General features: G+C 41.2%; 1 protein-coding gene across 1 annotated transcript in view; it reads right to left on the bottom strand.

The window, feature by feature from the left end:
- Positions 1-26,643, bottom strand: part of CPNE4 (copine 4) — a 679,918-nt gene that overhangs the window by 455,085 nt on the left and 198,190 nt on the right. Inside the window, exon 5 of the mRNA XM_069088381.1 lies at positions 9,554-9,669. The gene's annotated coding sequence lies outside the window, so the exon portion shown is untranslated. The remainder of the gene's footprint in view (positions 1-9,553; positions 9,670-26,643) is intronic.

Here is a 26,643-nt window from a genome sequence, read left to right as displayed (position 1 = left end):
CCCCCCCCTTTCCTCTCTCCAAAGAGACTGAAGTCCCTTTCATGTATTTTATTGACTTGAGAAAGCTAGGTGGAACAGTAGATAAGAGTCCTGTAACTGAGTTCAAACCCTGCCTGAGGTGCATACTCACTGTGCAACCCTGGCTAAGTCACTTAACCTCTCTATGACTCAGTTTCCTTATCTGCAAAGTGACGGGGGGGGGGGGGGGAGGGGGAGGTAGACAGGACAGTGTCCTAAGTCTCTTCTAACCCTAAATCTATTATATTGTAATTCCACTTATTCAAGAAAATATGGATTAACACATTTAGAAACAATGATTATGCAATGTTCATCTTGGTCCCACCTGAGGGCAGGTGCTGCAGCCAGTCAAGAGCTCTGCTAGTAAGGGGGCTGTTTTGGGCACAGTTTTACCTTCTTAGGCTAGGAGGAGTGCAAGGCCACTGCCAAAAAGGGTTTTTTGTTGGAGAGGAATGGATCCTAAACAATTGGCCAGTCATGTAGCACCAGGAATTGGTCACCAGAGGCTTGGGGTGCTAAGCTAAGGGGTCAGAGGCGGGCCGTGGAGTCTGCATAGGAACCAGAAATGAGTAGCAGAGGATCAGCAAAGTTGGTTAGGGGTCAGGGGTCAGGCAGAAAATTGTTATCAAAAGAAGAGGGAAGTTCTTCATGTCATAAAGAGCTGGAGACAAGTTTGGCTCCTTCAGCATCTTTTAGGCTTATTCTTATGTTTATACTTGGGCAGGTGAGGCAAGGTCAGCCCAGGCTTACAGCTTCTCCCTAAATGAACTCTACGTGGAGCTTGGGGAGTGGACAGAGAGAGGATTGGGGGAGTATGGCTGTCCCTAAGCAGCAGCAGACCAGAGGAAGCCAGAAGTACTTTTTTTCTTTTCACGTTGTTCAGTCATTTCAGTCATGTCTGACTCTTCATGATCTCATTTGGGGTCTTCTTGGCACAGGGACTGGCATTCTTTGCTGTTTCCTTCTCCAGTTCATTTTACAGATGAGGAAACTGAGGCAAACAGGGTTAAGTGAACTTGCCCAGGGTCACACTGCTAGTAGGTGTCTGAGGCTGGATTTGAACTCAGGTCTTCTTGACTCCAGGCCTGACACTCTATGCACTATGGCACCACCTAGTCCTCATTTAACAGGAAGATTCATAAGATCATAGATTTATAAGTAGAAGAAACCTCAGTGATTTTCAGGTACAACCCTCTTAGGTGATGTCACTTGTACACAAGATTCAGATCCAGATCTTCTGATTCTAAATATGGTACTTCACCAAATATTCTGAGGTTTTACAGCATTTATGCAAATTCCCCATGCTCCCCCAAATTACTCCAACATGGTTTTAACAGAGTCAACATGACACAGTAGAAAGATTGTTGGATTTGGTGTCAGATCTAATTCTGCCACTTAGGCAAGTCAGTTAACTTCTCTTGCCTCAGTTTCCTGATCCATAAAGTGAGCAAGTTGGACTAGATAACCTCTAAAATCTTTCAGCTCTAAATCTGTGATGATGTGTAATTCTTGCATGATTTAACCCAACTTTGTTAAATCCTCACAGGATTTCCAGGCTATAATCATTTTAATTATTTAACTGAGAAAAACAAAAACCAAAAATAAAACCATTGTAACAAATATACTTACCATAGTCAAACAAAACAAATCTTCTCATTGGTAATATTCAAAACTGTGCTGTGATTCTATCACCTCTCTGTTAGGCGGTGAATGGCCTGCTTCACATTGGTCCTCCAGATTTATGGAGGTCACCCCATTGATCTGAATTAATAATTTGTCTGGTTTTATCATGTGTGTTTTTACAGTATGAATTGTTCTCCTGGATCTGCTCATTTAATTCTTTATCATTTACAGGAATTTTTGGAATTATCTACTTTGATAAAATTGATGTGATAATATAAATTGTTTTCCTGATTCTGGTCTCTTTTCTCTATATCAGTTCATACAAGTCTTCCCATGTCTGTTTGAAATCATCTAATTCCTCATTTCTTATATCACAGTTGTATTCATTTACATACCACAATTTCTCCAGCAATTCCCCAATTGATAAGTATCCCCTTAAGTTTATAAGTATAAAAGTATCCAGGTTTTTGCTATCACAAAAAAGCTGCTAAAAATATTTTTGTACACATAGGACGCTTTGCTTTTTCTTTGATTTGCTAGGTATACACTTAGTAATAGTGTAGTTGGGCCAAAGGGCACATACTTCTTAATAACTGTTTGTACACAGTTCCAAATTGCATTCCAGAATGGCTAGAATCATTCACAAGTCCATCAATGTGCCTATTTTCTCACTACCCTGCAAACATTTCTTTTCTTTTTTGTCATCTTTGCCAATCTGATGAATATGAGGTAGAATCCTATAAGTGCTCTAATTTGGCTCTTATTTTTACAAATTTGACCCAGTTCTATACTCAGTATATATTTGAGAAATGAGGTCTTTATCAGAGAAACTTGCTGTAAATTTTTTATATTACTTCATTGGCTATGGCACCTTTTAGCAAAACGTAGTTTCCCTGATTATCTCTTTTAATTAGTCTATTTTTGCTTTTGCTTCTGAGATCATGATTGCTACCCCTGTTTATTTTTTTGTTCCACTGAAGTGTATTACATTCTGCATCAGTCCTTTATTTTAACTCTGTGTGTTTTTGTTTCAAATGTGTCTCTTGTAAACAGTATATTGCTCAATTCTGGTTTCTAATCAACTCTACTATCTGCTTCCATTTTATGGGTAAATTCATTATGTTCACATTCACAGTTATGATTACTGAGCATTTCCTTCCATCTCATTATCTCCTCTCTCTTCCTCTCGTTCTCTCTTTTTACCCTGTCCCTCTTCAAAAGTCTATTTTGTTTCTAACCATTGCCTCCCTTAATCTGCCCTTCCCTTTATTATCCCCTTCCTTTCTCTTATCTACTTCCCCTCCTATTTCTCTATTGGATAAGTTACATTTCTATACACAACTGGGTATGTATATTCCTTGTTCTTTGAGCCATTTTCTATGAGAATGAGGTTTAAGCATTGCCTACTACTCTCCCCCATTCCCCCTCCATTGTAAAAGCTCTTCCTTGAGTACCTATTTTATACAAGAAAATTTTCCCCATTCTACCTCTCTCCCTTCCCCCTTCTCCCAGTGCATTCCTCTTTCTTCTCCCTTAGTTTTTTTTTGAGATCATTCCAACATAACTGACTCACACCCATGCCCTCTGCCTATGTAAACTCCTTTCGGTTGCCCTAATAGTGATAAACGTTCTTAGGAGTTACATGCGTCATCTTCCCATATAAGAATATAAACAGTTTGACTTTATGGAGTCCTTTATGATTAGTCTTTCATGTTTACCTTTTATACTTCTCTTGACTCTTCTGTTTTAATGTCAAATTTTCTATTCAACTCTGGTCTTTTAATCAGGACTGCTTGAAAGTCCTCTACTTCATTAAATATTCATTTTCCTCCCCGGAAGCTAGGTAGATTATTCTTGGTTGCAGTCCTAATCCCTTTCTTCTGGACTATCCTATTCCAAGTCTTTCATTCCTTTAATATGGAAGCTACTACATCTCATGTGGTCCTGACTATGGATCCATGACATTTTAATTGTTTCTCTCTGGATGCTAAAAGCATTTTCTCTTCGACCCGGGAGCTCTGGAATTTAGCTATAATATTCTGGGAATTTTCATTTTGGGAATCTCTTTCAGGAAGTGATTGGTGGAGTTTTCCAATTTCTATTTTACTCTTTGGATCTAAGATATCAGGGTAGTTTTCCTTAATAATTTCTTGAAATATGATGTCTAGACTCTCTTTTTTTAACCATGGCTTTCAGGTAGTGCAATAACTCTTAAATCATGTCTCTTTGATTTATTTTCCAAGTAAATTGTTTTTCCAATGAGATATTTTGTATTTTCTTCTATTTTTCTCTCTTTTACTTTGTTTTATTTTTTTTTTTAAAGCAATCGGGGTTAAGTAACTTGCTCAAGGTTACACGGCCAGTTATTTCTGGGTGTGGTGCTAAGTATCTGAGCCCGGATTTGATCCAGGTCATCCCGACACTGGAGCTGGTGCTCTTGCTGAGCCACCTGGCTGCCCCTAAACAATTGGGGTTAAATAACTTGCTCAAGGTTACACAGCCAGGTGTTTCTGGGTGGGTGCTAAGTGTTGGAGCCCAGATTCGATCCCCAAGTCATCCTGACACTGGAGCCGGTGCTCTTACTTGCTGTGCTACCTGGCCGCCCCTGTTTTATTGTTTCTTGATGTCCCATAGAGCCATTAGCTTCCACTTGCCCAATTCTAATTTTTAAGGAATGATTTCTTCAATGAAATTTTGTACCTCTTCTATTTGGTCAATTCTGCTTTTTTAAGGAGTTCTTTTCATCAATGAATTTTTATGCTTCTTTTACCATCAGGCCAATTTTGATTTTTAAGGTATTTTTTGTGCCTCTTTTACCATTAGCACAATTCTGATTTTAAAGGAATTTTCTTGAGTATTTTTTGTGCCTCTTTTACCAAGCTGTTAATTTTCTTTTCATAATTTTCTTGCATCATTCTCATTGCTTTTCCCAGTTTTTCCTCTACCACTCTCATCTCTCTTTCTCTTTTTTAAACTCTTCTAGGAATCCTTATTGGTCTTGGGTCCAATTAGAATTTTTTTTGAGACTTTTTGGGCAGCTATTTTCACATTACTATCTTCCTCTGAGTTTATATCTTAGTCTTCCCTGACACTGTAGTAGTTTTTTACTGTCAAATTCTTTTTGTTGTTGTTTGTTCATTTTCCAGCCTATTTTTTACTTTGAACTTTATGTTAAAATTGAGCTCTGCTCACCTGTCCTAAGCTTCAGGCTTTTTGTGCTGTTGTTTTCTGAGCTAGTTCTGAAGGTCTGCAAGTTTTGGGTTCTTCCTAAGGTGGTGTGATCCAGGGAGAGGTATGGTACTGCTTTCCTGGTCTTTGTTCTAGTCTTTGAAGGGCCCCTGGTCCCCTGCAGATGCAATTATTAGTGCTCCTCTTGGCTCTGGAACTGTGACCAGGTCCCTTGTCCCTTGCAGCTACATGTACTAGTGCTTTTCTCTGCTTTGTTATGATTGCCAGGGCCCCTACTCCCTTGTGACTGACCCCAGCATTCCTCCCTACCCTGAATTGTGTATGGACAATATAATTGCCAATCAGAATCAACTGTACTAAGTACATGCAAAAGGTTCCCTGTAATCTCTTTTTGACAATTTGTCTAACCCCTCTCACCATCTCTGGGTTGAGGGCTTCCAAAGCTGCTGCAGCTACCATTGCCACCAAGTGTATGGGCTCCAGACAGACCTCCACCAGACCTCCAACTGGGTGTTACGGATTTCTCTTGCCAACCTCTTAAATTTTCCTAGATAAAAAAAAAAAACCATATAACCCAACTTTTTTGGCTCTGGTGCTCCAAAATTTGATTTGAGGCATTATTTTAAAGCTGCTTAGAGAGGGATTTTGGGAGCGTTCAGCAGGGGGTTGCCTCTAAATCTTGGTTCTGTCCTATTCTTTTGGCATCTTACAGCATGCCCCACCATGCAAGGCTTTTCCCAGAGCCACATGTCACACAAACAGTCACAAATAAATACCCACGAAGACAGCATAATCATTTTATCTGTTATCATTTAGAAACACCCATCTTTATTCCTGTCCTCTCTTACCTTGTCCTCGACTTCTAAGATAGCAGTGCTGGGAGATGATTTAGTTGTTCATTTTGGTTCCACTTGTCTCCCTCATTCTCTTTCCTTCCAAAATGTCCATTTGTGTTCCGCCCCCACCCTAGCTGAATGGGCCAGTTTAAACACCAACTTAAAGCCTAGGCACTCATCACTTTTTTCTATTACTTGCAGATAGCTTCAGAGTGGTAGAGAAGTTGGTGCCCTCATTATGGCGATGGGTACCAGCTGCTTCCTTCCAGAACCCAATGATGCCAAGCATCAGAATTTATTAAGGTGAAGATCTTTTCTCTCCATGACACTAACCCTTCAAATTGCCAACCCTATGAAATTGGAAACAGTTGGTGGTGCAGTGGATAGAGCATTGGACCTGGAGTCAGGAAGACCTGAGTTCAAATCCTACCTTATCACTTAACCTCTGCCTGCCTCATCTGTAAAGTAGATCCCCACTAATATCCTCTCCCAGGTTTGTTGCGAGGATAAAATGAAATATTTAGAAAGTGCTTTGCAAACCACAAAGTGCTCTACAAATGTTAGCTATGATTATCATTAACATCAGTTTCATAAAGAGACAAGTGGGATTCTATGAGAACCGATGTTGTAATAGCCATGGTTCTTGCCAACTTGCCCTGTCTGAAGTACTTCATGCTGTCCTTCCTGCTCCACTCAGTGTGTTTCCAGCTCTTTACTCAACTCCACTTTCCAAGACAACTAAGGTAGCCCTATCACACTCAAATCAATAGACCATTCTTGGTCATCCCCATTTTGAACCAACTCTTGCTTGGTACCTGGAGGTGGGGTCAACAGAAGGAGCCAGGTTCGGCTAACACCATCTCAATCTCACCCCTGCTCTGCTGCTCTCCTATTGGATTAACACACATTTATCCTTGTCAATGCCTTGTCAAGGAAGAGCACTCTTGGGTAAACCAATTAACTGACATCCCATCATTTTTTGTCCCTTCCTGAATACTACACAAATTGAATTTCAAGGGAAAGTATAATTCATTTTGAAGGAGTGGTTCATAAGTCAGAGCCTTTCCCACCTGCCCACAGCTTTTTCCCACCTCAAATGAATATGCCTGACATGTTCAAAGCCATCATGTTCCCATGAGACAAAGACAGCTGGGAATCAAGAGGTCACAAGTTAGCCGGTCTGGCTCTCCAGAGAGTATTACTGTTGCCATATTATAATAATACATAACAGACATAATATGTCACAACACATAATTCTGTCGGCATTGTATTGTTGTCATCAAAGTGAATTTATAAAGCACTCTAAGGTGCATGAGGGACTTTACATGCCCCATCTCATTGGGTCCTCACAATCATGCTGTGAGGTGAACACTACTGTCACCACATTTTTACAGGGGAACAAAGTCAGTCTCAGTGAGCTTTAGTAATCAGAGTCGGGACAGAAACCCAGGTCTCCAACTTTCCATCAGCAATAGGAAACACACCAGAAATGAAGAATTAGCTGCCACTCACTTGGAAATGAAGGAAAATGAATGATTCTAAATCAGAGCACCCTGAATGTCTGCTGGGTAAAAATTTCACATTAAATAGTATAATAGCTTTAATGGAAGCGTGGGAGTGGAATAGCTGGGAACAAAGGGACATTGGAGTTCTTTTTTTTTTTTCCTGCAAAGTCAAAGTGACTAGTAATAAGAACAAGATGACTTTTTGACTTGCAAAATTAACCCTTTTCAAACTCTCAGATGGATCCCTTGAAATGCCTTAGGGTCAGGAAGTGAACCCCAAATCAATATTTGCACCTTTAATGATAGCATGTCCCTCTGCAGACAGTACTGGGGACCTTCCTCAGCCAAGAACTACATCCACCTCCCATTCTTACCTAGACAAACATTTTCTACTAACCAGCACTCCTCCAGGCCAGTGTTTCCAGCCCCTGGCTCCTCCCAAGTCCAAGGGAGACACAGGGAGACAGAGGCAGAAGGAGACCTTTGAACCCAAAGGAACACACACATTCAGCTGTCAAGTCCTACTGGGCTTCTGGGTCTCTGACATTTGCTGACTTCCTCCTGACATTCTAGAGTCACCTTTAGCTGTGTCCCTTGAATGTGACAGCTGGAAGAGAGCTTAGAGATTATCTAGTTGAGCTGTCTCATTTGCAGATGAGGAAACTGAGGCTCAAGATAACACTACCAGTTGGTGGGAAAACTAGAATGAGAAGCTAGTGTTGTACTGGATAGAGTGCTGACAAATGGAGCCAGGAGGACCTGAGTTCAAATTCAATCTCAGACTCATACTAACTGTGTGACCCTGGACAGGTCACTTCACTCTGTTTGCCTCAGTTTCCTCATCTGCAAATGGGACAGCTGGACTAGATAGATACTCTCTAAGTTTCCTTCCAGCTATCGCATTAGAGGTGGAGAATGTAAATGAAGTAGAGAAGGAAATGGCAAACTACTCCAGTATCTTTGCCAAAAAAAAAAAAAATAAGGCCACAAAGAGTAGGACAAAACTGAAAATGACTGAACAACATTTGGCTAGTTCCCTTGGGTCTGAGTATTATAAACGTTATTATAAACATTTAAAATTATGTGATATTATAATAATTCAACAATAGGTAAACAGATATTATATCATGAACATATTATAAGCATTGCCTCCACCCCACAGGCCAGAAGAAGATGAGCATTTTAATAATAAATTCTCACTCCTCTGACTCTTCATGTTTACAAAGTCCTTGTGTCTCTAAGATGCTGTGCAGTTGATTTTTATTATCTCCATTCCCTAGCCAGGAAAACTAAGGTTCCAAAAACTTAAATGATTTTCCTGGGGGTTGTAAGGGTTAGAAGTGAGCACTTGACCTCAGGTCTCCTAAATCCAAGTCCAGAGCCCACGGCCCCTTCATTTGACACAGGACTCATCCCAATGGCAGCACCGAGAGCAGTTTGCCCCTAATTCTGCTTTCCTCTCTCTGCTCACATTTTATCTCCACATCCAAGGAAAGGAGGAGATCTTGAGTGTCTACAGGCACCAGGAATTCCTGGGACTCCAGATACAACTATAAAATCACCTTGCTCGTGATAACCCAAAGGGTCCTCCTTTTGCTGAAGGTGATGTTAATCACAGAATAAGAGTATTTGAGTTTCAAGAGACCTTAAAGATCATCTGATATCTCTTATTTTACAGAAGAGGAAATGGAGTCTGGAAGAGGAAAAGTGATTTGACCATACATATAAGTTAGTGGCAGACCCAAGCCTAGATTTCCTCACTCTAAGACTAATGGTCTCTCCATGACTCTCCAGTCAACCTGTTTCTGCACCTAATGGCCAAGCCAAACTCCTCAAAACAATAGCTTACAACCCACCCACCACCATCACCCCTCTCACACTTCCACCCCTCCCCACCACCACTATCACCAATGCATCTGCTGTTTCTCTTATCCACCAGAGAATACAACTAGTTCAAAGCAAAAACAAGTCACAAGACAGCATAGTAAGGAGAATTTCAAAAGAATACTCCTCCCCCCCCCAAATATGAATTTGAGCCAGGACAAAAAGTAACCTAGAAACAAGATTGTTGATCTCCAACCTAAGTTCCATTACTCCTTTTATTATGCTTAGCTGCTGGCAGCAGATCCTAACTGCCCTGGTATTGCATTTTGGCCAGAGAAAAATCTGTTTTCCTCTATATGTGTTTCTCTATTGTTATATTTGTTCAAATTCTATCTCCCTAGTTAGATGCTAATCTCTTTAATTGCAACAACTATATTTCTAATTTCATATGATCATTAGATCATGGACATTAGAGATTTTGTACTCCAACTCTCATTCTATAGATAAGGAAGTAGTTAATATTAGCCACAAGTGGGGGTGGGGGATAGAAGAACTCACCTTGGGCTGAACTACAGAGAAGTGTCCAAGGTTCCACTCATATCTTGTATGGAAGCCCAAGCACTGAAACATACTGCCTTCTGAGATGGTGACCTCTGGTCCAACTGGCCCCAGACCTGCAAGAGTTATTGGGAAATGGATACAGGAATGAGGAGATGGGCTTTGGGTGAGGTTCTGAGAAGCTTGCAGTGACTTACTGTGGTTGTCATGGATTTTTTCCTCCTCCTATCTGCCTCCCCCTCTTTTTTATGTTTTGCTTTGTGGCCCTGGTTCTGGCAGGGCAGTCATTTTTATTTCTAGAGTAGGGGTCTCCTTATCTCAGCTAGGTTGGAAGTTGAGCATCTACTCCCAGGTCTGATTTCTTTTTTTTTTTTAAAGCAATCGGGGTTAAGTAACTTGCTCAAGGTTACATGGCCAGTTATTTCTGGGTGTGGTGCTAAGTATCTGAGCCCAGATTTGATCCCCAGGTCATCCCGACACTGGAGCTGGTGCTCTTACTCACTGTGCTACCTGGCTGCCCCAAACCCAGGTCTGATTTCAATGCTGATTGGCACTGAAGTTTTACCCAGCTCCATTTTTCCAATTTGGGCTGGTTCACTCTTCATTAGGCAGCCTGGTGACCCTCTGTGCCCAGGGGTCATCATATTAGGGCCAGATTTGGTACAAACACACCTGCTTAGCTTTAGTTCTAATCAGCAGCTCAGAACTCAAGCAACATCCCTCTCAAGCAGCCCCCACCAGAAGCAGGAATTATAGATTGTCCATCCCCCTGAAACTAGCAAGCAGTCAAAATGTAGTACACAGAATTCAGTCCTTTGCTATAATCATCCCAGCTGAAAGTATCTTCTCTTTCCTGAAATTTTCCTTAGAATGTTTTGTTCAGATTTCTCCTTTGACCCCATCACACTCTGTCATGCAGGACATCTGAGTGCTGATGACACAGCCATAGAGCTAATCATTTGACCCTTTGGGACTGGGTTCAGTTCTACTGGGGAAAATTGAGCAGAATTGATTATCTTGGTTACAGACCATGACAAGTGACTTGCCCAAGGCCATGCATGTAGGAAGAGAAGAAAAGGCTGGTGTGCTTAACTTAAGAGTCAAGATTCCCTGTATTCAAATCCTGACTCAAACATCCCTTAATTAAGTGATCATGGGAATTTACCCTCTCTGAGCCTCAGTTTCCTCCTATATGAAATGGGAACCTATTCCCAAGGTGGTTGTAAAGCTCAGTTGCCACAATGTAAACCCCAATATACTCCATTATATCAGTGTTAAGAAGGAAGAACCAGTATTGGAACCTGTGTTTTCAGACTCTAAATCCGGCACCCTTTCCACCATGGCACACACAGCTTCCCTTTCTTTTGGCTCCTACCACCGTGTTTAATATTCCATAACTGCTTGCTGATTTGCTTCTATCCCATTTTGAATACCAAAGTTTTGCTACGCCAAGACTGGTGGCAATAAATTACAATATCACCAGTATACATTATTCATTGCTGTTTCAAAAAGTTATTTTCCCTTATTCTCAAGAAAGTCAGAATACAGATCCACTCAATATCATTCACTAATAGGCTTTATGCAAATGATTGAATGTTTTATTATTTTAATTAATCCAGTTTCCAAAAGCACACAGAAGGAAAAAAAAATGATAAAAGCTAATTGTCGTGACAATATGGAATCAGAGGTTGCTGGCAGGAGGTGCTTTGGGAAATGCTTAGTCCACTTAAAGCTGTATCCTTCAGAAGAGCTACACAGGGGTTAAGCAAAGACCTGACTTAGTGTCTACAAACAAAAACTAATATAAGAACTCATTTTATAGGGTTTATTTCCAACTTATGCTAAAGAATTATCAGTCAAGCAATAATGACAGAGTAGGATAAGAGGGCCAAATCTCTCTTCAAACACATACTAGCTGTGACCCCAGGCAAGTCACTTAACCCTGATTGCCTCAGTTTCCCCATCTGTAAAAGGAACAGGAGAAAGAAATGGCAAACCACTTCAGTAACTCTGCCAAGAAAACCCCAAATGGAGTCCAAGAGAATCAGACACAACTGAAATGACCAAACAAGACTAAAAAAGGGCTCAAATCAAAATAGAGCGAAACTATTAGACCCTCCCTCCCTTAATGAGGGAATTTTATTAATTAATCTCTATATGCCATTTCCTGCCTCCTTATCTGTATCCAGACTGGCATTCCTCCATTTGTGGAATGCACTCCTTCCCCTCATTTCTGCCTACTAGGAATCGTTTTCTTCCTCCAATGCTAAGTTCCCATAACTCCTGTTGGATGAATTCTTCCATAACTGCCCCAACTGAAAGCACTCTCTTGATCCATAAAAGCTGCTTGAACTGGATATGTAGATCTCAGACATCTTTGAATAGAGATGGAGAGAATACGGAAAGAAAAGAAGAGGCAAAGAAAAGTCAAAGTCCTTGGTAGAGAAGTTGAGGTCTGGCCACAATGATGGCTAAAAATACACATTTGGATAGAAGGACACAAGAGAGATATAAATGGCATATGATTCAATTTAATAAACATTTTTAAAGCACCACAGTTGGCATCTAAATAGTACCTACTCTGTGCCAGGCACTCTACCTACTATGTGTTTTTCAAATATTAACTCAGTGGACCCCCACAATCACCCTGTAGGTAAATGTTACTATCATTCCCATTTTACAGATGAGGAAGCTGAATTAAACAAATATTAAGTGACTTCCCCAAGGTCACACAGCTAGTGAGTATTATCTGAAAACTGATTTGAACTCAATTCTTCCTGACTTCAGGCTCGGTGCTATATCCACTGCAGCAAAGGCACTGTAGTAGGTACCAAGGAAAGAAAAACAGAAATGAAGACAGTCCTCGTCTATAAGGAGCTGTAATAATTCTGCTATGATCTCAGTTCTGTCAGGGTGAAAATCTAGTCAACAGTGGTAGCTAAAAATCCTTTTTGAATTTTCACTTTTCTATCTTTATAAAATATAGGCACTGGATTTAGAATTGGGAGGATCCTTAGAAACTATCTAGTCTAAACTTCTCCTTTTAAAAATTAGGATGCCGACACACAGAGAAGTCTAATGAGTTGCCCAAGGTCACACACCTTATCAATATCGGAGGCGCCATTTGAACCTAGATCCACTGGCTCAATATCCAGTGCTCTTGTCACAGTTTTATAGCTGCCTTATGAATACCCTTTTCTGGCTGAATAAAAGCAGAAGACATTGCTCTGAGACATCTCAGTTTGGATTTCCCAAGATCTATTTCAGATTTTGAAAGTACTGCCGCCACCCTCGAATAAGACCATTTCGCACCATTTACTATGGCTGCAGGGGAAAATATCAAGCCCTGCCTGTTGAATCCATCCATGTACATGGACCAGCCATGCCAACATCTCCCGAAGGGCATTAACAAGGTGGAGAACTTTCAGAGGTGGGACAAACTGGACGGCAAGTGGTCAGGAGACTGCTACCCAGAGTAACCAAAGGAATAGGAGAGTGGGAAGAAATGAGTGAGGGGTAGACTGGGCTTGATGGCACTGATGTCTCATATTCAAAGGGTGGCCACATTGAAGGGCAATCAGATTTGCTCTTCTCTGCCCCACAGAGTAGACCTAGGAGTGTCAAGTAGAAGTTATAGACAGATAGATGGCAGCTTTATTATAAAGAAGCTTCTTAAATGATTCAAGCTAGGTGGGAGTGCAGGTAACCTTGGTAAGTAGCCCATTTCCCCTGGCTGGGCATTTGCCTGCAGAGGTGGGATCAAGCACTTGTTTCATTGTTGGAGAAGAAGTTTCTTTCTCTCCCTGGCTTTAAAGAGAGTTCCTCCCACCCATCCGCAGACAATTCTCTAAAATCATAAATTGCTCTAGGACTCCCCATGAGGAAACTCCTTTCACCAATGAAATCCCAGGCCCTGGGCCCTCACTCTCCCAGAAGAAACAAACAAACAAAACCCTATAAGGACAAAGCAGCCTGCTGCACATATTACCGTGTGTGTCTGTGAATGGATGCCCATGTGTGAACTTCTGGTACCAATAATGCTATTTGTTCATTGTACATGAGAATAGGGAGCAAAAGTTTTAGGATTATTATCCTGTCCCTTCCCCATTCCTTCAAATCTTAAGATTTTCTAGGGGTTATGAAGAGAAGGTGATGGTGGTTGTTTTTAACCATCTTACAGTTTAACAGTCACTGACTCCAAGTTCCCCTGAAAGCTGTCCATTGGCATCAGGGGATGGTGAGGGCGGCACTGGGAAATCCCACTCTCTTTCTCAGCCTTGTTTCTTCCTGCCTTCCTGAAATTCTAATGAACTGGATCCATAATATCAATCTCTAAACATCACAGAGTACAGTGAAGGGCCATCCAGAGGCTGCAATTTGGGATCTGGTGTTTTCATTATTTGGCTGTAGCTGTAGCAGAGGAGAGGAAGAATATAGGCACAGATGACTGTCTTGTGATTCATGTTATGATTTGTAATAAAAACCAGGAAGGAAAACAAAATTATGAACAATTTTTCTCTCCTCCCCACCCCCAATAGAAGCTTCCAAACACCCCCAGCCCTACCCCCACCCCCGCCTTTCCTTCTTACATCTTCCTTCCATAGGCCCCTTCCCCCAACCCCAACCAGCCCAATTCTGGCCCCATCAAGTCAAACAAGCCAGACACACTGTCTGTAAGTGTTATCAGCATCCTCCAAATTTAGTGCCTTGGAGCAAATGATGTTAGAAAAATCAGTGTAGACTTAGGCGGGACCACCAAGATGGAGAATGAAAAGAGGGCTTGACTTGGAGTCAGAAAAACCTAGGTTCAAATTCTCCCTCAGACACAGGACTCTAGGCATGTCACCTCAACTCTGCTTGCCTCAGTTCCTCACCTGTAAAATGGGACAACAGCAGCACCTACCTCAGAGAGTTGTTGTGAGGATCAAAATGAGAGAATATTTTTAAAAGGTACTTAATACAGTGCATAGTAGGCACTACACACATGCTTATTCCCTCCCTTCTCCTCCCTCCTCTCCATACTTTTCTCTCTAATAATCATTTTAAGTTTCCCTTTCTAGTTCAAGGCTAATTCTTTTAGGTAGAGAAATCCAAGTTTGCCAGAGTTCTATTCACATAAGAGATTAATTTTAGTCTCCTACACTTCAGCCTCTTTCTGTTCATATTAAGTAGCTCATCCTTGATTTCTGACTTCTTCACAAGCTACATGGTCATAATGACTGTCTTAAAGATCCCAGGCAAGTACTGGGATTGTGGGTAGCACTCACTTTGGCTTCAAACAATCCTTTCAAAGGTCAGAGAACATCCTTTTATTTTGAAGTCAACAATTCCCAATTTTTCTTGAGTTAAAAACCCCCTAGAATGGAAGTTCCCTGAGGGTAGGAACTATTTTTGCCCTATTTGGTATCCCCAGTGACTGGCACATAGTAAGTATTTTAAAATGCTTGTTGATTTAATTATTGTTATCATTTTTTTGGTGATGGGTAAATGATACTGCCTTCTCAAAATTTCTTTTTCTCCTACATTAATTAAACAAAAGAAGATCAAAATTAATTTTGTTTGGAGATTTGAGGGAAATTCTCATGATACCTTTGGAGGTAATTGAAGAAACAATGAGATTCCACAGAAACCAACTGTGGATACTGTGACTTTAAATGTACTTGCCCAAAGCCAGAATCAGAATACTGAAAATTTAGGAGCTCTCCAAAGTCAGTTCCTTGCTCTAATACCAATCAGCTCTTATAAGTAAAATCAAGTCCCTCAAGACATTGATAACTTCTTTGTGTCTCAGACATCACCACCACAAGGAGTCTAATGGGACCTAATTGTCATTCTGAGGGTTCCAAAGTACTGAAGGTTTCACCTTCCTAGAGCAATGGCTCCCTCCCTGCAGCTTCCACAGGCCTTCCCATCAGATAACCATTTCAGCCCTGCCTCTGGGGAGCATTTAGATTCCATGCGGGGCTAGGACAGTTCAATGAGCTGATTGCCATCTTCCTTGTAATTCTTGTGTTTCAAGGAAGCAGAAGGGATGAGAAGCAGTTACAGATGGTGTTGCCAAACTCATGAATCATTCAGAAGGCCCAGCGGCACCTCTCACCTGCCACTTTTACTTCCAGTGTCCTGTTGTAGCATCTAGCTACTGGCAGGAGCTCACCTAGGATCAAGAATATATAAACAAATGACTTTCAAGAAGAGAAAAATGTGATCCACCAAAAAAAGTTGGTACTCCAAACCAAGTAAAAAACGCTGCAACCCAGTAATAATAAGAGAAATGAAGGTAGGACCACTGCTGTATACTGTATGCACTCTCAACTGTCATAGGGGGAGAGGGAACTGGCACCAATAATTCATCATTTTCCCTCCATCAGATTCCTTCATTCAACAAACTTTTATACATGGAATCACATATTTGAAGCTGGAAGATACCTTGGATGCCATCGAGTCTAACCTCTTCATTTTATAGGACAGGGAACAGAGGATGAAAGAGATGGTCACACAGACAGTAAATGTATGAGGCAGAATTTGGACCCAGATCTCCCTGCCTGCAGGATTCAAGCTCTATCCACTGCACCACTTAACTTCCTCCTCAGGGAGTTCCTAGTATGCACGCAGCATTGTTCTAGGAGATGACAAGACAAGACACAGCCCATGTTCTCAAGGAGCTCATGGTGAGGCAAAGGGCTCATCTCCTGAGAACATTTTGATTGGGCAATCCAACTAGCCACCCAACACTGAGAGTATGCATTCCAGAGGAAAGTAATGAAAGTTCTTGTTGGCATTTAAAAATCCAGCCATGTGGGCAAGTCAGAGCAAGGCAAAGATACCGCACGGGTACCTGCTGTGTGCAAAGCACTATGATGGACACAGGGGGGAGGGGAGTGTAAAGACAGAAGCCAACACATTCCCCACCCTTGGGGAGCATGTTGAAGAGGAGATAAATTGTACTTGTCTTGACACATAAGATACAAACCAGAATGCTAAGAAAAGAAATTTTTTAGATGAGTCTGAGGAGATCGTTTCTGACAATGAAAGACAGAATAATTTAATGGAAAGGGTGCTTCTTTTGGAGTCAGAAGACAAAGGTCCAAATGCCAGACTCTGCTACTTGCCCCTGGTCTCCTGTTTTTCCTCCCCCTCCTGCACTCCAGCACATACTCAGTTCATTCATTATACTCTCCCACATACTCAGTCACCCTCTCAATTCCCTCACTGTGTGAGTTTCACAGAAAATGTCTTTCTAGGTAAATCACTTAACCTCTCTGACACTCAATTTCCTTACTTGTTAAATAAGAAGATGGGGCTAGTTGACCTCTAAGGTCCATTCTAGTGTTCAATACTATAATAAGACCTCAGATATAGTCTCCCAAAAGAATCCCAGAAGAAAAAAAATGTATAAAAACACAAGATGAATCATCAAGAATAACAGAAACTGATGAGCTGAGTTAAGGCATTTATAGCTCTCAGAGCTATCACTAGCAATTTTGGTGCCCTGGGCAAACAATATGAAATGAACTCTCGTTATTAGATAGATATATATAGATATAGATAGATAGATAGATAGATAGATAGATAGATAGATAGATAGATAGATATAATACATGATATAAAAACATTTCAAAAAGGAATTAGGAAAAATCAGTTGAACAGATGAGTGGCAGAATTATTGTTATAGGAGCTTTTATACTGATCAGAAAAAAGTAATGTTTAATTTTGGCACCCTGGGGCAAATGGCTGATCATTTTGCCTTAAGGAAGTTCTAGTTTCTCAGCTTCTATCTTCTGACGGGTTTATGTGTTAACATTTTTATTTAAAGTTTTGAGTTCCAAATTCTTGGTCATTTTGTATAAGAAGACTAGAACAAAAGAAAAAAAATGAAAGAAAGAAAGTGAAAAATAGCATGCTTCAGTCTATATTCAAACAATATCAGTTCTTTCTCTGGAGGCAGATAATATGCTTCATCATTAGTCCTTTGGGATCATCTTGGATCATTGTATTGCTAAAAACAACTAAGTCATTCACAATTTTTCAGCAAACAATATTGCTGTTACTGTGTACAACATTCCCCTGGTTCTGTTCACTTCACTTTGCATCAGTTCAGGTAAGTCTTTACAGGTTTTTCTGAAATCATCCTGTTTGTGATTTCTTATAGCGCAATAATATTCCACTACAATCATATATGAGTTTGTTTAGCCATTCCCCACTAGATGAGCATCCCTTCCATTGTTCAGTTCTTTGCTACCACAAAAAGAGCTGCTATAAATATTTTATGCATTTATTTTACCTTTATATATTTTTAGATGTCTTTGGGATATAGACCTAGCAGTGGTATTGCTGGATCAAAGGCTATAGCTCTTTGGGAATAGTTCCAAATTGTTCTCCATAATGGTTGGATCAGTTCACAGCTCCATCAACAATGTATTAGTGTCCCGGTTTTCTCACATCCCCTTCAAAATCCACCATTTTCCTTTTTTGTCTTATTAGCCTCTCTGATAGCTGTGAGGTGGCACCTCAGAGTTGTCTTAATTTCCATTTCTCTGATCAATAGTGATTTAGAGCATTTTTTATATGACTATAGACAGCTTTGATTTCTTTGTCTGAAAACCACCCATTCATATCATTTGACCATTTTTCAATTCCACTTTCTGTAGCAGCAAGCACCCCAGCATCCCCAGGGTGGCTGCCAACACAGGTTCTTAGATCTGCTTTGCTAAAGGAAAGCAACTCAAAATTGGTTAACAAGCTTACTTTAATCAGTCAAATATATATCATTTACCTAGTTCAGAGGGAAAAGGTCAGCACCCCGAACTTCAGAGTATACAGACAGAATTATCAAGACAGAGAAACAGATCAAGTAGACAGGTTTCCAAACTGTCCAACCATTACATCCATACCAAATCAACATCTGTATTTTTCAAAGCCAGGGGGGCCCTCAACAACAGCTTCCCAGAGTCTCATCTGATCAAATCACACAAGACTTCTCAAAGTGAGCCCCAAAGCAAAGCCTCACATCAGGATTATACAGCCTTCTCCTGGGTCAGAGAATGTAACCACCCTCTTGACCCAGTGCCCAATCACACAGCATCAAGGTGTGGGCATTCCTGAAAACCAAACCTCCTGCCACCGGCTCCATGTGACCACATTCAGCCTATTAGGAGGCAGAGTACATTTTCAAATCAAGGAAGGTTCTCAGAGTCTCTTAAGCCTATCAAAGGTCCTAGGGGCAGGGAAGATCTTTAAATTTACATTTCCATTACACCTTCTAATAAAGATTTTTATCTTGAAGTTTGGGAATGAGCAACAAAAGGATAATCTAACTTTCTTTGCTTAGCCTGATTCCATGCTGGTGAGTGAAGATTTACAGACACCTAGATAATAAAGCATATTGCAATCCTGAAGGCAGAAAATTGTTTCATCTGACCAACAACACACATTAGTATGTAGTCAGTTTCTTCCCACCTCCTTTTTCTATATGGATATTATTCTCTCTGAGTGTGAAGAAAATCTAATATCTCTTCCGTATTGTTTATGACTTTAAAAAAAAAAATCTGACTCCAAATGCATTTTCCAGCTCTGCCTCATGTTACCTCCCTCTAGACCCCCCACAGTGGCTCCCTATTACTTCTTATATCAGACAGAAGTGCCGTTATCTGGCATTTGAGGCTCTCTGTAGCCTGGTCCATTCCTATCCCTCTAGTCCTCCTGTATTTTACTCCCCTGATGCAGCAACACTAGGCTTGCCATTCCTCCCACAGGGTCCATTGGCTCCCCTCTCCATACCTTTTCACCGGCTGTGCCCCATTCCTAGAACACTCCTTCCCCTCACCCCCATCTCTTTCTTTCTTTGACTTTCTTTCAAATTTAGCTCCAATCCCACCTTCTCCAGGAGGCCCTTTTCAGGCTCCCCAGATGGGAATGCTTTCCCCATTCACATTGTCTTCCATTGTCACTGTATGTGTACACCCCAAATTTACCTGGTTATTGTCACTTATACCTCACCTATTAGAATGCGAAATCCTTGAGGTTAAGGCCAGTGTTTTTACTTCCTTTGTGCCCCCATAGCTTAGCACAGGGTAAGACACGAGGTCAGTACTTAATAAATACTTACTGATAGATTGCTTCTACATTCCAGTCAAACTGAATGACTGCGGTTCCTATGCCTTGAACACCCTCTCTTGTCATTTCCACTTCTCATAATAATTGTCTGCTTGTGAGCCTCAGCTCAGGGGCCTCCTCTTCCAGGCAACCCTCTCTGACTACAGTAGGTTAATTGTCATCTCCATGCCCACTGCTTAAGAAAATGCTGATTGAGCCTCCTTCTCTCTCTCTCTCTCTCTCTCTCTCTCTCTCTCTCTCTCTCTCTCTCTCTGGAGGGAGGGAGGGAGGGAGAAGGCAGGGCAATTGGGGTTAAGTGACTTGCACAAGGTCACAGCTAGTAAGTGTTAAGTGTCTGAAGTCAGATTTGAACTCAGGTCCTCATGACTCCAGGGCCGGTGCTCTACTCACTGTGCCACCTAGCTGCCCCTAAATCATCTTATAGGGAAAGATGATAAGCAAAATCTGGAATTAGATGAAGTCATATTTGCAAAACACTTCGCACAATGTCTGGTATATACTAAGAGGTATTTGTTCGTTGTTGTTACTATTGTTGTACTATTATTGTTAACTCTGAGAACAGTTTAGCTGTATGCCACCAGGCCAGGCACTTACTCTATCTCAGCCTTGGTTTCCTTACCTATAAAATGGGGGTGTTGACAATAGCACCTTTTGCCTAGTGTTATAGGGATTAACTGAGAATATCCACAAAATGCTTTACAATCCTTAAAGCACCATCTAGATAACAGCTGGTATTAGTGGATAGAGATTTAAGTGAAAAAGCCATGCTTCTGATTCTGGTCTCTTCTCTGTCTCTGTCTCTGTCTCTCTGTCTCTCTCTGTCTCTCTGTCTCTCTCTCTCTCTGTCTCTCTCTGTCTCTCTCTCTCTCTCTCTGTCTCTCTCTCTCTCTCTCTCTCTCTGTCTCTCTCTCTCTCTGTCTCTCTCTCTCTCTCTGTCTCTTCATCTCTTTCTGTCTCTCATTCTCATAGAGTCAAGGAATATGAAATCAGGGAGCATTCATTCCATGATAGTTAAAAACAAATGTTTTGTTTGGGTCAAGGAGAGATACCGGCCTACACAACCACCCTCCAAACCCCAGGACTCTAGAAATCTGGGCGATGCAGCTGGATGAATATTGAAGGCCTTTTACTAACTTGGAAATGCCTAGATGCCATTCAGGACCCATTGCCCTGAACTGGGGCAACTCTGAAATAAATTCTAATATAAGGGAGAGATGATAGATAGATAGATAGATAGATAGATAGATAGATAGATAGATAGATAGGTGATAGATGGATGGATGAATGGAAGGATAGATAGATAAATGTATAGATGGATAGACAGATAGATAGGTAGATAAATAGATAGATGGATGGATGATAGATGGATGAATAGAAGGATAGATAGATAGAGAGACAGATATGTACTCTAAGCACTATGACTCAGCACAACCATATCAATTAGTACCAACCCCCAGGAATGGCCCAATAGAAAGTGAGCAGCATAGCATTGGTAAATGTCAGAGTGATTAATCTCAACAGGGGAGTCAGAGGCTATTCCAGCTGTGTCATGCAAGCCATCCAGAGGTACAAAGTAGGGCAAGTCCCATAATTCCAAGTCATGAAATCACAGTAGTCTATGAGAGAGTTAATACAGACTGGCACAGTCAGTGGGAATTAGGTCATAGGAGACTGCACACTAATCCACACACACCCCAGTTGTAAAGACACTCACCTCCTCAAATGACCATGTATTGACTCCCCTGTGTACACCTTGTCCTCCCAGTAGAATGTAAGCTTCTCAAAGTCAGCCACCCTCATTTTTAACTTTTTATATCCCCAGTACCTAATGTAAGTAAATATTTGCTGAATTGAATTCTAGAAATAGTCCCATTTGATATTTGAGTTTATTTTTAGATATTTAAAAGTGATGATTAGAGCAAGAAGGACATGTGGAGAAGACAAACACCCTTGGAAAGGGCAAAGGCAGAACTGCAGTATGGATGGCCACGGACATATGATATGATGCTGTTATCTGAGGTCTCAGTCCCTGGGATCCCAGCAGAAGTAGCACAAATGAGACACGAGGCCTGAAATGATCAATCAGGTCAGAGCTTCCCATAACAAAGCTACAACAATCATTTTTTCCTTGGTAATTGGAGTAAGGGAATGAGTAGTCCAGAAGGAGAGCAGAGCAAGGAAGACTTGGAGGTGAAAGAAGAAGAATCCAACCTGGGGCATGGCACCATGAGGTTGCTAATGGAAAGGCAAGCAGTTAGGGTGAGCCAAGGAAAGAAATTATGGCATAGGATGAGGCTGGCATCACTAAGGGAAGGGTTGAGGGAGGAAGGAAGAACACCCAGGATGGTACTCTATATGCTTCTAAATATTGGCAAATCTCAGGTCACCCCACCCTAAACACAACTCTATTCCCATGAACAAAGACATGTTCAGTTCTTAAGAGAGTCCTGCCAACCTTCACAATGTCCATGTGAAGCTCTGAATACACTGATTAACACAACTAGTATATCTTCATGACCAAAGTTTCTTTTACACTAATAGACAAATGATAAGACAGTAAGATATAGTTTATGGGTTAATGAACTGATTTTAACCTGCAGAATCAAACAAATAAGTCAGAATGGATTCCCAGCCTTGTTGCCTTTGGAGAGGAAATAGTGGTGGTCTCTCAATAATTTATTCTAGCTGATGCTTGGTAGCTTATAGAGTTGGACTACTTAACCTTTCCTCTACCTTCCATTTTAATGAATCTACTAACTTCTCTGTGGCCTTTAAACATGGAATCAGTTCACTGAAAAGTACTTCCATGACATGAATCTAGGTGGGTCTGCCATTTAATCAGACCTTCACATGTCTCCACTTAGTTTGATTAAGTGGAAGAAATTAGTAACCTCTTTTACAACAAAGTTTCCAGGTCTCATGCTAAGACTGGAGGAAAATGTCACCGAGGCTCTCAAATGTCTTCCCTAGAAAGACCATTAGGAGAGAAAACTCTCTGTTAAGTGGTATTAAAGGCAAGGACAATGAGTTGTTTTATTCCCAGACACTGAGAGCCCAGTTCTTTGGGAAAGACTGTTTCAGTTCTGTTAGGAGATGGCAAGAAGGCTTCAGAAATTCCTGAAATGAAGTAGGACAGACCAGACTCCTGAGATCATAGATCTAAGCCTGAGAAGGGCCTTTGAGATTGTCTAGCCTGAGGAGTCAAACACAGCCTGAGGGCTCACAACACTGAGTGCCACCCAAGCCAGATTAAAACCTAATTGTGAAATATTTGACAAAATGAGTCAAAATACAATAAAACTTGGATAATATTACATTTAAAACAAAGTCAATATGCAGTCCACAGGGATCCTCTCCTGCTTCTATTTTAATTCAACAACACTGATCTAACCCAATTCCCTCATTTTACAGATGAGGAAACTGTGACTTGCCCAAAGTCACACAGCTAATAAATAGAAGAGCTAGGATTTGAATCCAGGTCCTCAGGTTCCACAATCAGCACTCTCCACACTATACCACCCTGCCTCATCAGAGAATGTTAAAGAATTAGAAGCAGGTCTTGTAGTTCAACCCCCTCATTTTACAAAGGTGGAAACCAAGGCCTGGAGAGGAAAAAAGGTAGTGACAGAGAAGGGATGAGAACATGGGTGTCCTGACTCCCAGCACAGTTACCTGGTCTCTACACCATAAGATATCAGGTCAAATCAGCAAGCATTCCTGAAATGCCTACTATGAGCCAGACCCTGTACTAGACACTGGGGTGCAAGGCAGCTCGGTAGTTCCAAGAACAGAGCCCTGGGCTTGGAGTCAAGAAGACCTTGGTTCAAGTCCTGCCTTCGTGACCCTGGACAAACCACTGAATCCCTCTCAGCCTCAGTTTCCTCATCTGTAAAATAGAGATGATGCTAGCACCTACCTCATGGGGATTTTGCAAGGATAACATGAAATGCTACTTGTAAGGTGCTTTGCAGACCTTAATGCACTATGTAAATGCTAGCTATCATTATTATTACTAAAAGCATCTCTGCCCTCATGGAACTTATGGTCTATTGGGAGGAAGCAACATGTGTACCAATGAGCAAATGCAAAATAAGGTGAGGGGTGGGGGAAGGGACACGAGCCATGCAGGGAACCAGGAGAGGCTCCCCAGGAGCCTTGAAGGGAGCCAGAGATTCCAGGCCAGGGGGTTGCCCTCTGCAAGGGCACAGAAATGGGAATGAAATAAGATGTACAGGGAAGAGCAAGGAGACCAACTGGTCAACTTGGCTGAAACACCAGAGCATGAGGGGGAGGATGTGTAGTCAGATTGGAAAAATAGACTGGAGCTGGGTGGCAAAGGCTTTAAATGCCAGACAAGGGAGTTTGTATTTGATCTACCAGGTAGGAGGGAGCCACCGAGGTTTCTTGAGTGGTCAGTGATAATGTTATCAGTTATAAGGTCACATAATCTCCAAGGCTGGACACACAGAGAATTCAGAAGGTTCACGGACAGCTCTTACTTGCCTTATAAATAATCAATTAATTAACATATTTAAGGAAAGACAACAGTAAAAACACTTCTTTCCCTAACAGGAAAACCATAGACAGAAACTTCTGCCACATCTTAGCAGCTGTAGAGACTTCCTGGTTTCTATTAGGCATGCCTATATGTGTGTCCTCCATCCACCACCAAGACAGTACTTACCATTTTCCTATCCCCTTCCAGAGATCACAAAAAGTCTATATGCACAAACTCCAAAGGTTTGCGTATACTCTCCATGTAAGCTCTAAGAGTTATTACTACAGATGGAATCCTAATAAAGCTGCTCCCAGGTCCAATATTCTAATTTCATTATGGGCCCAATCCCACTGTATCTACCTAGTTCCCCCACCAATGTCCTAACTTTTTCATATATGCCTGACTGATCACTAGAACAACAGGTGTGTCCCTGAACCCACAGAAAGAGCAGGTGTGCCCACGTGATGGGGACCCAGCTACTGCCTCTACCTGACCACTGCCCCCAGACCCATTTCCACAGAAACAGGTGTGTTCTTGTATTTGATCACAATAACATCATCCATCCAGCCCAAGACAGGACCACAATACCTAACTATCTATCTTGACCAGACAAGACCACAATAGCTAGCCAATTGAAGGGCAGAATGAACAGAATCTTTAACCACCAAACTATAGATGGGACCTCTCCTCCATTACCTAATCCCTTAACAAACTCCTCCTGCCTTTTTGATATTAATGATATTCCTCAATTCTATGTAAAATTTCTGTTATGTAATTGCATCTTTACCCTATAAAAATCCATACTGCCTTCTCTAAAGTTGCTGGTTCCTCTTAGAATTTAGCTCATTTCATGACAGGTGTCTCAAAAAATGCCTATACTTGGATTAGAGGTAATCTGATTCTGGATTCTTTGATATGGTTCCACCACAACACATCATGAAACCACAACAGTTTTTGGGTGGGCAGAGCCCCCACCTCAGCAGTTTTTGATGTTCCTGGGTTTAAACCACACCACTACTTTCCTTTGAACATGTCAAGTACAAGTTTCACACATCTCATGGAAACCTGCCGCCATCTTGGGTCAACAGACTCAGTTTCTTCCTTCCTCCCACATTTTCTCTTGGCTTGAGCATCCAAAGTCATCATATAGTTCTTTCTCAGCAGCAGAGTGAAGTGTCTTGTGTAGTATCAATACTTTTCTGGTACTGAGTGCGCAATCAATGGCAGGTTCCAGGTCACAGTCCATTGAACAGATCTAACTTCTGTTATGGATTTTCTGTGAGATCTCTACAGCCATGTCCCATCAGCACACACACACACACACACACACACACACACACACACACACACAGAAAGAATAGCTCAGGTCAAAATCTTTCTTTCTGATCATCTCATTCTTACTCGGTGGAAATTCCCCAAGTCCAGTTAGTATTTAGATTGGCCTAACCCTTTCTAACTCCACCTCCCATCATGGCCTTCTCATTTAGCAGCATGTAAATTTCCCAAGTCTTTCAATTAGCAACATGAGCAAGGCAAAGCAATGAACAGCTGGCAGCCTTTGCCCTTCATTCCTGCAGACACGTAGAGTTTGCTGTCCCCCTTACAGCAGTAACAGAAGAAAAATAGGGACACATTTAAAGGAATTTATGGGAAGAGGGCTTACACTTATTCCATTTGGCCCTAGAGAGCAGAACCAGGAGTAATGAGCAAAAGCTGAAGTCATATTTCAGGTGTGATATATGGAAGAATTTGCTAACAATTAAAGCTATCCAAAAACGGATGGGTTGCTTTGAGAGGTAGTGGGTGCCCCATGACTGGAGTTCTGTGAGCAGAAGCTGAAAGTCTATTTTTGTTGTATATTGTAGGTAGTAGTGAGCTGGTACATGTTGAGGAAGAGGGGAGTCAAATGTATGAGAACATACTTTTAAATTAACTTAAATAATATGCATTATTGACATTTTCTTCATCATTTTCTTAAGCCTGGACAATCAATGGAGGAATAAATCAAAGCTTGATCATTATGCTTTGCCAATCTCCATTGTATCAGTGCCCACTCTGAAAATTTAGCAGCGGCTTGAGTTGGTGAAGCCTTGGCTGTATAAGAGATTCCTGTTCAGGTAAGGGTCTGATCAGACGATTTCTGAGGCTCCTCCCAAATCTGAGTTCCTGTGATTCTATGAGACTTTTTCACCTGGTTACTAATGGTGGGCAGTTTTATATTTAAAAGGTAAAGCAAGTTACACATGATAGAGTTGCAGTTTCATGCTCATTCTTTTTTAATTCTACTATGCTATGGAAATGCTTTTTTTTTATTTCTTAAGTTCAGAATAAAATAAAGTTTAAAAAAAACTAAAAAGCCCACTGAAATACCTCCATGAAAACTAAAAAGTGTTGCTAAACTTACCCCAAGTCAACCTACACAGATGTTCTTAGATGACTGTCCATCAGTCCAGCCAAAGATCAATGCTGGGTCTCA

This window comes from Petaurus breviceps, unplaced genomic scaffold (assembly GCF_028583685.1).
Source record: "Petaurus breviceps papuanus isolate PSGF00001 unplaced genomic scaffold, PetGlider_PUasm1.0 185, whole genome shotgun sequence".
NCBI lineage: Eukaryota > Metazoa > Chordata > Mammalia > Diprotodontia > Petauridae > Petaurus > Petaurus breviceps.
Note: the sequence above shows the minus strand (reverse complement) of the source record. Positions and strands in the feature narration are given on the sequence as shown.